We start from the raw sequence: 12,017 nt of genomic DNA, 5'->3' as shown, positions 1-12,017 counted from the left end.
GCAGCAATAACTTCAACCAAGCATTTCCGGTAACTGGTGAACAATCCTGCACAATGGGTTGGAGGAATTTTGGCCCATTCTTCCTTACAAACCTGCTTCAGCTCATTGATGTTAGTGGGTGTCCTTGCATGAGCTACTCTTCTTAGGTCCTTCTACAACATTTTTATTGGATTAAGGTCTGGACATTGACTTCAAAATTTCTTCTGCTTTAACCAGTTTGTTTGTAGACTAACTTGTGTGGTTAGAGTTGTTAGAGTCTCACTGCATGACCCACTTATGGTTAAGCTTCACTTCATGGACAGATACCCTCCCATTCTCCTGTAGAATTTGCTGGCACAGTCCAGAATCCATATGTCCATCAATAATGGTGAGCCGTCCTGCACCCAAGGCAGCAAAGCAGCCCCAAACCATGATACTGCCACCACCATGTTTCACAATTGGGATAAGGTTCTTATACTAGAATGCAGTGTTTTCCTTTCTCCAAACTTAATGCTTCTCATTTAAACCAAAAAGTTCTATTTTGGTCTCATTCATCCAGTAGCCTTCTCCAGTAGGCTTATCCACGTGGTTTTGAGCAAACTACAGACAGGCAGGAGTGTTCTTTTTGGAGAGTAGTGGCTTCCTCCTTGCTATCCTGCCATGCACACCATTCTCTTCAGTGTTTGCCTGATGATGGACGCATAAACATTCATATTACGCGATGCAAGAGTGGCCTGTAGGTCCTTTGACGTTACACTGGGGTTCTTTGCGACTTCTGCTAAACTGCTAAACTCACACCTGATTTTATTAGCTAGTTCATTGAACAGTTTTTCCCATGATCATTATTTTTACAGAGAGAAAAAAAAATGCTAATGCAACACAGCAAAAAAGCACACGCAGATAAAGTTTCATCTTTAACCACTGATCAGGTTGTGCTGGAAATGATGTGGTGTAGTGTACGATTGTGTGAAACTGGTACATATGCTTGGTGTAGAGCAGCGTCTTTTTTAACCACTATATCTAATTTTCATTAGAATTCAAATGTGAAGTGGCATATTTTCATTTGAATTTATTTTGGGTTTAATCAGTGTAAACACATTTTAGTCATTTTAACATGTTCAAGCTTAACACAGTTCTATAGATAGATAGATAGATGGATGGATGGATGGATGGATAGATAGATAGATAGATGAACTGTACATGCTTTGACAAAACAATCAGATCATCAAAGACTATTGCCTTACCACCCTGCAGGCTTGTCACATTCACATAGCACTGTGTGTCTGTGTGTGTGTGTGTGTGTGTGTGTGTGCGCCTGCCCAAAAGAAGAGAACTTACCCAGGATGAGTTACAGTGTAACTGCATGCGTGTTTTCTCAGGGAAGTGTGTTTGTCTTGCGGGCCTGTGCTGAGGCCCTTTGTTTAACTAAGCGAAGAGGTTCTCCTCCAACACACACAAGCCCATATAACCCCCCCACACACCCAATAAACACACACACACACACACGTATAACTTCTACTTAAATATTGCTATACCTACATTCCTAAAACTTAAAATATAAAATATTATACTTAAAAATATATTTGTGAGGAAAATGCCATTTTGACAAGACAATCAGCATATAATTATGTATTTCTATCATTATCGAGACATATACGGCCCCCCACACACACTCACATGCAACATGTCAGGAGTATCGTATGCACTGATCCCTCCAAACTCGGGGGTGTGGACGGATGAAGGTGTGTGTTCTGATCCCCAATCACAGCTGGAACTTTCCCCTCCAGCGCAATGCTGCTCCCTTCTGGTGTGTGTTGTGTGTGTGTGCGTGTGTGTGTCTGTGAGGAGAGGTGGAGGAAAAGAGATAGAATAAAAGATTTGGCAAATTTTACCAAAAAATAGATTTTTTTTATTTGGTGTGTATGTATATATCTATAAAAATGACCTGTTTTTAAACCTTATGGCAAGGAATTTATTTGTGTCATATTTATTTACGCAAATATAACAATTTCCTCATCATAGTGTATAATTAGACCTATACATCATATATTGTAACAATAGATTTTTATATTAAGATAGATCATCAATATATCTATGCTATAATGTCATTTTAAGAAAGCAGGAGAATCATGCTCAGTCAATACATATATAAACAAATCCAAAGAATAAGAAAACACAATGAAACAAAGTATAACACAATGCTGTTGAATTCTCTAATGTGACTGATAAGAAGGTGTTGATTCATTTTCTAATAGCAGCAGCTCTGTCAGGAATTTCAGCTGCAAGGTTTATATTAGTGTGCTCTTTCTTATACATTATCGTTTCTACGGTAACAGCTTACACAGGGATTTGTATGGTGGACATTCCACATGAAGGAATTAAAAAAAGTTGTTTCAATTTCTATGAGGAGACATTTATTTAGCATTTTTGTAAGGAGTCTCCAGTATCAGAGCTTTACAACAGTCAGAAGTAAAGCCGGAAGTTTTCAAACGCAGAAAGTCTTTAGGGAGGAGGGCTTTGTGTTTTTTGAATAAGACAAACAGCTGAAATTTTTTTTCTCTCATTAACTTCAAGAGAAAAAAAGAGGCTAGTGAGGGCGGGACTGATTATTGTAAATAATAACAGGAACTAACTTGTTTTGCGGGAGGCCCAGAACATTAAACATAACTGTATATGGATAAAAAGTATGATGTGCTGTTCTTTAATAAGAAAAAAAAAGTTAGTGTTGGCAAAATGAAGTGGTATAAGAGGAATAAAACATTTTGGGGTGTACTGTTATTGAAAAATATGTTATGTGTCACACCAACCCACTGCTTATAATTTTCCTATTCTATTATATTTATACTTCTTATAAGTTTAAAACACAAGTCGAACTTGACACCAATGGTGTTGACAGGGGTGTCTAGTCTTTCTTGTTACAAATTTAAAAAATATGCCAGAAATACCCTTAAAATATATTTCAAACAGGAAGAAGGCTACGGAAGAAAAACTCTTTCAGACATATGACCTTGCTGTGACCTTAATCCTGTTTGGAGCAATTTCAAAAACTAATCAGTTCATGTGCTGGTTACAGTGATAATTCATTATCATATCATATATCATTATCATATAATTATCATTATCATATAAATCCTATAGATATTCAAACTCTCATTCTTCAGCTGCCACGCTAACAAGAATCTCGGATGGATCTTGCATGAACAACCCGAAAACATAATTCCTCTACCGCTTAGTGGCAAAGGCCTAATAAAGAACTACAGTTAAACATTCAATATCTGGTTTTAAAATAGTGTAGATAGATAGATAGATAGAATAAAGGGATGAATAAAATAAAATTAAAATTGAAACAAATAACAAATATGTATTTACACACGCATACATTTAATATAAAAAACATATATTTATACAATGTGAAATTTAGATTGATAGAATCATAAAGAAACATAATATAAAATCATAAAGAATTAAATATAGAAATGGCACGATGCCACTTTGTCTTTTCCGATACTGAAACCTCGAGTACCAGCTGATATGGATAACCATCTGACATTTTTTTCCTTTAAAAACTACTAAGCTGTAAAATGATTCTGTGTTGTACCTGAATTGCTTAAAAATACAGGAACAAATTCAAAGCTAAAAACCGCAGCTTTCACACAAAACTGCAGCTTTCACACAAAATTCACTTACATTGTAAATCGACTGTAATAAATATAATGATGTATAAAGCAGAAATGTAATAAAAATCGATCCTAACAATAAAATGTAATCAAGTCTGTGTATATGTAAAGATTTGCAGTCTTTTGTTACAGGATCGGATTAAATTCATTCTTTTTTTTCTCCAAAATCCGATCCACCATTTTTTTGCTGGTATTGGTATAATTCTTTAATTAAATATATTAAAAAAAGAAATATCTGCTTTAAAATGAGATAGATAGATAGATAGATATATAGATAGATAGGAGATCATAATTAAAATTGAACAGGACATTTTTGTGGAATTGGTATTTATGCTAGTATGCCGTAACGTTAACTGTATTATAATTTGCTCATCACGGTTTACAGCCATATCAATAATTTGCCTCACCCCTAAACCTGATGCTGAAGAATGCTCTGTTTTGCTGAACCCTGAAGCGTTTGGTCAGAATTGCTCTCTTTGCAGCAAACGCTTAATAAATATGCCACAGTAAAGAATGAAAACACATCCAACAGTCAGTCAGTCACGTACACACACACTCACACACACACACCCATACACACACACACAAATTGATCACTGTGATCCATCTCTATCAGATAATTTAACGAGCGAGCCACACAGAGCTCCGTGTTGTGTACACACACACACAGCTTGCCAGTCTGCGTAAACGTGTCATTTTCAGACGGCCTTTAATTACCTATCGGCTGTTTGTGGCTGTCTGAATGAATGGACAGCGTGTTAATTAGCTCGCCGAAGCCAGCCCGTTAACGAGACGGCAGCTGAATGGCAGGCTAGCACATGTAATCACGCTGTCTCGCAAATTCATGGAGTAGTAGACACACACACACACACACACACACGCACACGTTTACTCATGTACACTGGCAGAAACAGAGCTGTCTGGTGCCATGGCAACCATTGCAGATATGCCTACCCTCCCTCCATCAGAGAGAAAGATTGAGACAGAGAAATAATAAAACTGACGATAAAGAGTGAGAGACCCTCACACATCTTCAGTCACATAAATAAGAAAATAATAAAAAAGCGTAGGAGAATGACGGTTATAGACGACAGGAACGAGAGCGCAAGAGATGCTGCGAACCACAGATTAACGTGCTGCTGTCTGCTCTCTAATATCAGACGTCACTGCAGTGTCTGTCTCCTCTGCTGTCTCCTCTGCCACAACATGTCCACATACACACTCGCTGGCTTTTTCAGCTGTTTCTATTTTCTCTCTGCATTATAATGGATTGTAATTTAGAAATGATTTAACATGTAGTATATACACTGAGTTGGAGCTTAATTATGTACACCTATGACCATTTTATCAGATACACCTATAGGACCACGACGGCCGTGGTGTTGTTGATTTTAAACACCACTGTCGGGTCGAAACCCTCAGCCATACCTGTTTTCATGGAAAAGTAGCTAATGTATGCTCAAGAAGTCTCTAGAAGTTGCCAGATAACGTCATAGATTAATTTGCATTTTAAGTGAATTGTCATGGGCATTTGCATATCAACATGTGTTACATGAAGAAGGATGGTTCTCTGAAGACACATCAGAATAGAAAAGAATAGATTATTATATAGAAATAGAATGTATTTCTTATAGAAAGTAATCATCTTTGGTCTTGGTGTCACTAAATGTTTACGCATTTACATATTCTATCAAGAATGCAAACAAAAAGAAACAATGGTGATCAGTGAATGGTTGTTGGGAACAGTGGTGATTAGTGATTGGTCATTGGGAATAATGGTGGTCAGTAATGGGTCATTGGGAATAATGGTGATTAGTGATTCGTCATTAGGAATAACGGTGATTAGTGATTGGTTGTTGAGAGCAACGGTGATTAGTGATTGGTTGTTGGGAACAACAGTGATAAGTGACTGTTTTTTTTATGACCAATAGTAATCAGTGATTGGTTTTTAGGAACAATGGTGATTAGTGATTGAATAAGGGAACAATGATGTTCAGTGATTGTTTTTTAAGAACAATGATGATTAATGATTGATCATTGGGAACAATGGTGATTAGGGATTGGTCCTTGGGAAGAATGATGATTGGTGATTGGTCATTGGGAACAATGATGATCAGTGATTGGTCACTGGGAGCAATGATGATCAATGATTGGTTGTTGGGAACAATGATGATTAGTGATTGGTCATTGGGAACAGTGATGATTAGTGATTGGTCAGTGGGAACAATGGTTATAGTGGGGTCTAACCCTCAACAGTGGTGCTATGGTCAGAATCTAACACTGATAAAGAGTAGAGGATGATTAACACAAATTGTGTGTGGAATAAATGAGTTCTACCTGTAAACCTACATGGTGGATCACTAATGGTGGTTTTCATGGATGGAAAGCTGACAAATTGGCTACAGTCAGTAATTGTATACGTATAAGGTTCAACTATATGGTAGATTTACCTGATGAAAGGGTTAATGAGTGTAATATATTGTATGCTTAGCATTTCTAAAAAGGTCGTATTTTCTTTGTCAAATTGTGAAACCTTATTATATTAATGAGGAACTAGATTTATTATTAAGAAGTCAATGGCACATGCAAATATTTGTGAAAGTAACTAAAAAGTGCTGAAACTATAGTTTTATAAAAAAAAATTAAATTAGTTGGGTTTGCTAATCGACCCAAAGATGTCAAATCAGACACTAAATCAGTTAATTAGTCTACTAATTCATTATTTCACATGAGCAGTTTGTATTATTTTAGATGCTCTTGTTGCCTGTGAGGTGAAGTACTTTTGCAATGAACATATTAATAAGCTTTTCCCTTCCCCTCATGATCCCACCCCCTCTGTTAAGTGGGCTACAACTGGGCCAGATGTACAAGCTGTTTGCACCTGTTTTTTGCACAGTAATTACATCGAATTCTGCATGAAACACTGTATGCCGTGTATGAAACTGGTGTACAAGCCTAAACATGCAATTTAAGCACCATGCATGCACTAATACACAAAATATGTGTTTCTCTCTTATATATATTCATATGAAGGAGGATTATGGGAAAAGTCAGTTAAAAAAAAATCACGGAAAAATGGGATGTTGCTGATTACATATTTTGGTTGATGTACTGGGCAATTAGCACAAGCCAGTTTTGTTTGTAATTTTGTCCGCCCCCTAAAACCAGGTGTAAATTAGCACCATGTGTGTTGCTCTGAGCTTTATAGGCGGTGATGCCCGGTTGCATGGTCTTCCAGTTGGATTGTGCTACTTTCGAACTGCCATTCTCATATATATTTTGAACTCGAGACAAATGTTTAATAGTACGAGGCCTTTTTCCAAATGCAGTTGACCAAGATAAAATGGAGTACGGTTTCATTTAACACTACTAGCTTATTTTGTACACAGCAGCCTTTTCATTTAAACCAGTTTAAACCAGAAAACAAATATCATGTTATATGCCATATTAAAGCCCTCAACATCCTTTCATTGTTCTGGCATGAGATTCTTTATTTAATACTTCATGATTTAGAACTTCATTTATTAACACATTATCTTCGTTACTGAGCTTGCGTTTCCTGGTTTAGCCCGAGCTTTTTGATAGCTCTGTGGTTGACTATTCCCCCCACTTAACATCTGATTTTTAACCGCAGTTTGCACATCACACAGAGTGCACTTAGCAGGCTACAGCCTTAATAAAACTAATTCAAATTCATTTCAAATTCATTGTGAGACATTTTGCAGCCGCACCACATTGAATCCTAATGTACATCGGATCCTCAAAGCCTCATGAAATGAAAAGGAGCAAAACTGAGCAGCTCTGTTCTGGCTGGGGGCGGGGCTAATTTATGGGCTGGAAAAAAGTAAACAAGCCTAAAGCATTACATTGCAGTATTAAAAAGAAAAATTTCTAAGGTATCTCTGAAATATTGTCATTACTGCCAGTGTCGAAACACTTGTGTTAAAATTACTAATGGCACCTTTAATTTACTTCACTTGAATTTTCCATTTAATACAATTTCATTTTACTTTTATTTAAACATAGAAAATTGTGAGAAAGTTGAAGGAAATCAAACAAAATTTCATGTTATATTTTATATTTTTATAATTTATGATTTTGCATTTTATATTCAAATTAAAATAAAACAATGCATTTTAGCACAACACATTTCTGCCTGTCAGTTAAAATTTCATTTGATAGTTTTGAGGCTCAAATATAACTAAACTCTTATTTGTGTGTGTGTGTGTGTGTGTGTGTGTGTGTGTGTCCTACAGATACCAACGCATGGATTCATAAAGCACGGACCACAGACGTCTTTATGGTGAGTACAAGTTTATAGAGGAATGCAGTACCTCTGCAAATCTGTAGGTGGCAGACTGGCACATCAGCATCGTTTTGTGTGTGTGTGTGTGTGTGTGTGTGTGTGTGTGTGCGTGTCTGTATGTGTGTGTGTTCAAACATGACCCAGCAAAAAGTGTGTTAGGAGGACAGGAAGGGGTGAAAATAAGGAGTGGTTACCACCAACTCATTGCAGTTCAAACCTATGACTCAGCCGGATATAGCTGGGCAAATCTTGTATATGTATGTGGGTGTGTGTGTGTGTGTGTGTGTGTGTGTGTGTGTGTGTGTGTGCAAGCCTGAGAATTTGCTTTGTCATCTTATTGTGTGCAGGGATTTTTTTTCAAAGACCACACCCCACTCTGGATTTTAGGAGCTCTGGGGCACTTTGTTGCAGAGTATGAATAATGAAGCATTGTAACACATTAACACAGTCTCACGCCTGAAAATTCACACAAAGCGACTTTCACGAAAATTTACAAATGCTTATACGAAGCAAATGCAAGTTTTGGGGTTAAAGGGGGTTAAAATATACAGCTTTTCTTACAATTTTGTATCAAATTCAACAGAATAGCTCTCATGCCATTTTGACAAATTCAGCTCTAGATCGGGTTATAGGTTTTTCTTTCACCTATGCTCTGACGAGTGCTTTGTGTTTGTGTAAAGCTGCTGCTAAGCTGTATCCTGTCTTTATTACCAGCAATCAACTTCACCAACAGGCAGGGGAAACGGTAAAAACCATGTGCCAGAGAAATCCATTTGCAGCTCTCTTTTCTATATTCAAGTAATACTCAGCTAAAAATCAAAATAACACTATTTGCCCATCTAGCTAACACGCAATGGAGGGCTCTCTGGCCAAATCTTCATATACTCGCTCCAAATGATATCATTAAGCTACATTTTGTAACGATAGCAAATTTAAGATGAAAGCGGAACTATATTATCATCCATATAAAGACCTTTGCACACCATAATGGATGTGTCTTATTAAGTAGTAATGTGATAAAAGGTGCAAGGTTGTCCATCAATCAAAAATAAAGTAATAATAAAAATGTGAGAATAATGATTTTATGTCAGATCTCTGAAAATGTTTAGTGCTAGTTTCAACAATGACTTTGCAGCTATTTTAACATTCAGAAGATGTTAGAGTCTTGGAAGTGGAAGTGTTAGGTTTTATTATTGTTTGCACAGAAAGACAGACAGACCAATCAACAACTGACCAACTACTATATGGGGATGAATAATAGTATGTAATTCTATTAAAAATGGTGTCTCTGTAACCCAATTTCATAAAAAAAAAAAAATCAAAGAAATTTTTAACTATAATGCCATATTAGGGAATGAGATGTCAGTCATACACTCCTTTTCTGATTGAGAGGCTATTTCTTGGCCTCGCTGCTAGACGAAAACAATCCAGACTCTCTAGAGCTACCTAGATCATGCCTGCAAATGGGCAGCATGACCAAAAACAAATGCGTTTATTCATTAGAAACTTTGATTTGCTTTATAACCAGGTGGTAGTAGAGAGAGAGAGAGAGAGAGAGAGAGAGAGGGAGAGAGAAGGAGCTCAACTAGAAACCATGACTCAGCAATCTTGCTCAGCAGTCTCTCAGTTTCACATCTCACTGTGATCCAGCTGCCTGCGATCAAATGCCCGATCGAATATGCCTTAATCTTTAAGGCACCAGGATAAGCTCCCGGTCATCCTGGGACTCGCCCGGGAAGACATGCCCACTGTGTCTTCTTCACGCCCCTGGGAAGAGACGGAGACAGGGTACGTCCACATCACACCTCTGTGCTCATGCTGAGTCTGACTGAGAGCCAATGGGCTGGAGTTAAAGTGGTTCGAGGTGCATTTTCAACCAATCAGAGAGCACTGCAGCAAGGCGAGGGCAATGAGAGGCAGATAGCAAGAGAGAGAGAGAGAGAGAGAGAGAGAGAGAGAGAGATGAAGGAAATTAGAAGTAGTGGGAAGGATTTCATACAGGATATAGAAAGAAACAGGGGAAATAGTTAGAGAAGAATAAGAGGAATAGATACATGGAAAAATGGGATGTAGAATGAAAGGCTTTACATAGGATAAAGAGAGGAGGAAATGGGGAGAAAGGAAGAGGAAGAAGCGAACAGAAAGGTGGAGGGACATGAAGGAAATGAGAAGTAGGAAACGAAGGAAAGGAAGCAGGTGAATTGGCATTTAAAATTGAGAAACAAGAAAAAAAAGACAAAGAAAAACATACAGAAAGAGAGAGAAGAAAGATGAAAATAGAGGGAGAAGGAATGGATGAATGCACGCAGGCAGAGTACAGATGTGGAGACAGAAGAAGAAGAAAAGAAGAAGAAGAGCTATGACAGAGGTAGAAGAAAAGGCTTCACTGAAAGCATTGAAACAAGGTACAGGAGAAAGTAGGGAGAGGAAGAAAAAAGACAACAGATAAAGGGGGAAATGTGGAGGACATGAGAGGAAGAAGGGAGGAGAGAAGGAGGAGAAACTTGGAAATTGTGTTAGAAGAAAAAGAAGAAAAACGTAAGGCAAGGAAAGAGCAAGAGGGGGAGAGAAATATGGAGGAATTAAGATGTAGAAGGAAAGAAAGAATGAGATGTAGAATGGAGGGGGATGAACAGATGTGGAAGTTCCTCCAAGGAAATTGAAAGAGAAACAAGGGAGAAATTAAAGAATGGGAGAGAGAGAGAGAGAGAGAGAGAGAGACTGTGGAAATTAAAGGTTGATGTGACTCTCAGTCAGATGTACATGGGGAGTAAAACAAGACAGAAAATAGGAAATATGAAGAGATCAAAGAGAAAAAGAGAGTGAGAGACACTGAGGAAATTAAAGGTAGAAGGAAAAGCTTCTTGCTTGTAAAATAGAGGAGGAAATGGTGGGAGAGGAAGAGGAAAAGGAAAAGGAAGTGAGAGTGAATTGAGGTTATTTGGATGAACTATCGATCACTGTTACTATTATTGATCTCTCTCGAAAACTTTGTCCAATTATTGTCTAAATATTTGTCCAATTCAGACACACTTTCCGTCTGAGATACACACACACCCACACACACACACACACACACACACACACACACACACACTGACACAAAATATATTACATTTCACACAAGGCACGTTCTCATATTGCAGGGATTTTTGCTGAGGCAGGAAACTACTTCATCAACCTCGTCCACACCCATCACACCGCATTTCCCACAAATCCCTTTGTTCTTTTATTTCAGAACAGCTGGTTTAAACCTAACGAGGCAGCTATAAATCTTCAGTAAGTGCGCACACTGCAGTGCTGCTCTCTACTTTCAGCTTTCCCCAGTCCAGGTGTTGTCAGATCTTCCGCATGCTCTCCTGAATCCAATATGATTCAGTTCGCTGGCTGGGAGAGATGACTGATGGAGTGTGCTTCTCTGGAGGAGCTTTGAATGTTTGGAACACAGCCGCTGATTTTTCTGCTTTCCATCTTTTTATGCGGCCGCCTCCTTCTTTTCCTGACCTCTATCTGATCTGCCATGGTGAAGACCCCCTCAAGAGTGCAGTCACATATACTCTCTTTCATTCTCTCTCTCTCTCTCTCTCTTACACACACACACACACACACAATTTCCCTTCTCTTCACTCTTAAAGGAGTCATCACAAGGATACAGCACCATATCACTCAGTCCCTCTCAACACACACACACACACACACACACACAAACGCATGCACACACATGCACGCATACACACACACACACACACACACACACACACACACACACACACACACACATTTCTCTTCCCTTCACTATCAGAAGAGTCATGACAAGACAGCACCATCGCTCTCTCTCTCTCTCTCTCTCTCTCTCTCTCTCTCAACACACACACATACACACATCCTAACAGCAGGGATTGAGTCGTCCTGGTGATGTCTGTGAAAAATATGGTAATGAAGATGTCTGGAGAGACAGGCGCGTGACTGCATGCTATTTATGTCTACTGAGCATCATCAAAACCCTATTTACAGTAGCTACTACAACGTTTTTCAGCCTAATCCCCGTCAGCTGC

The 12,017-nt window shown here is 38.2% G+C and overlaps 1 long non-coding RNA gene across 2 annotated transcripts in view; it reads left to right on the top strand.

The window, feature by feature from the left end:
- Positions 1-12,017, top strand: part of LOC113531288 (uncharacterized) — a 94,005-nt gene that overhangs the window by 28,322 nt on the left and 53,666 nt on the right. For both annotated transcript variants that reach the window (XR_008301097.1, XR_003403241.3), the window contains exon 2: positions 7,913-7,959. This is a non-coding gene — a long non-coding RNA (uncharacterized LOC113531288). The remainder of the gene's footprint in view (positions 1-7,912; positions 7,960-12,017) is intronic.

The sequence above is a fragment of the Pangasianodon hypophthalmus genome, chromosome 27, assembly GCF_027358585.1.
Source record: "Pangasianodon hypophthalmus isolate fPanHyp1 chromosome 27, fPanHyp1.pri, whole genome shotgun sequence".
Lineage (NCBI taxonomy): Eukaryota > Metazoa > Chordata > Actinopteri > Siluriformes > Pangasiidae > Pangasianodon > Pangasianodon hypophthalmus.
This window is presented reverse-complemented; position numbering and strand designations above follow the sequence as displayed.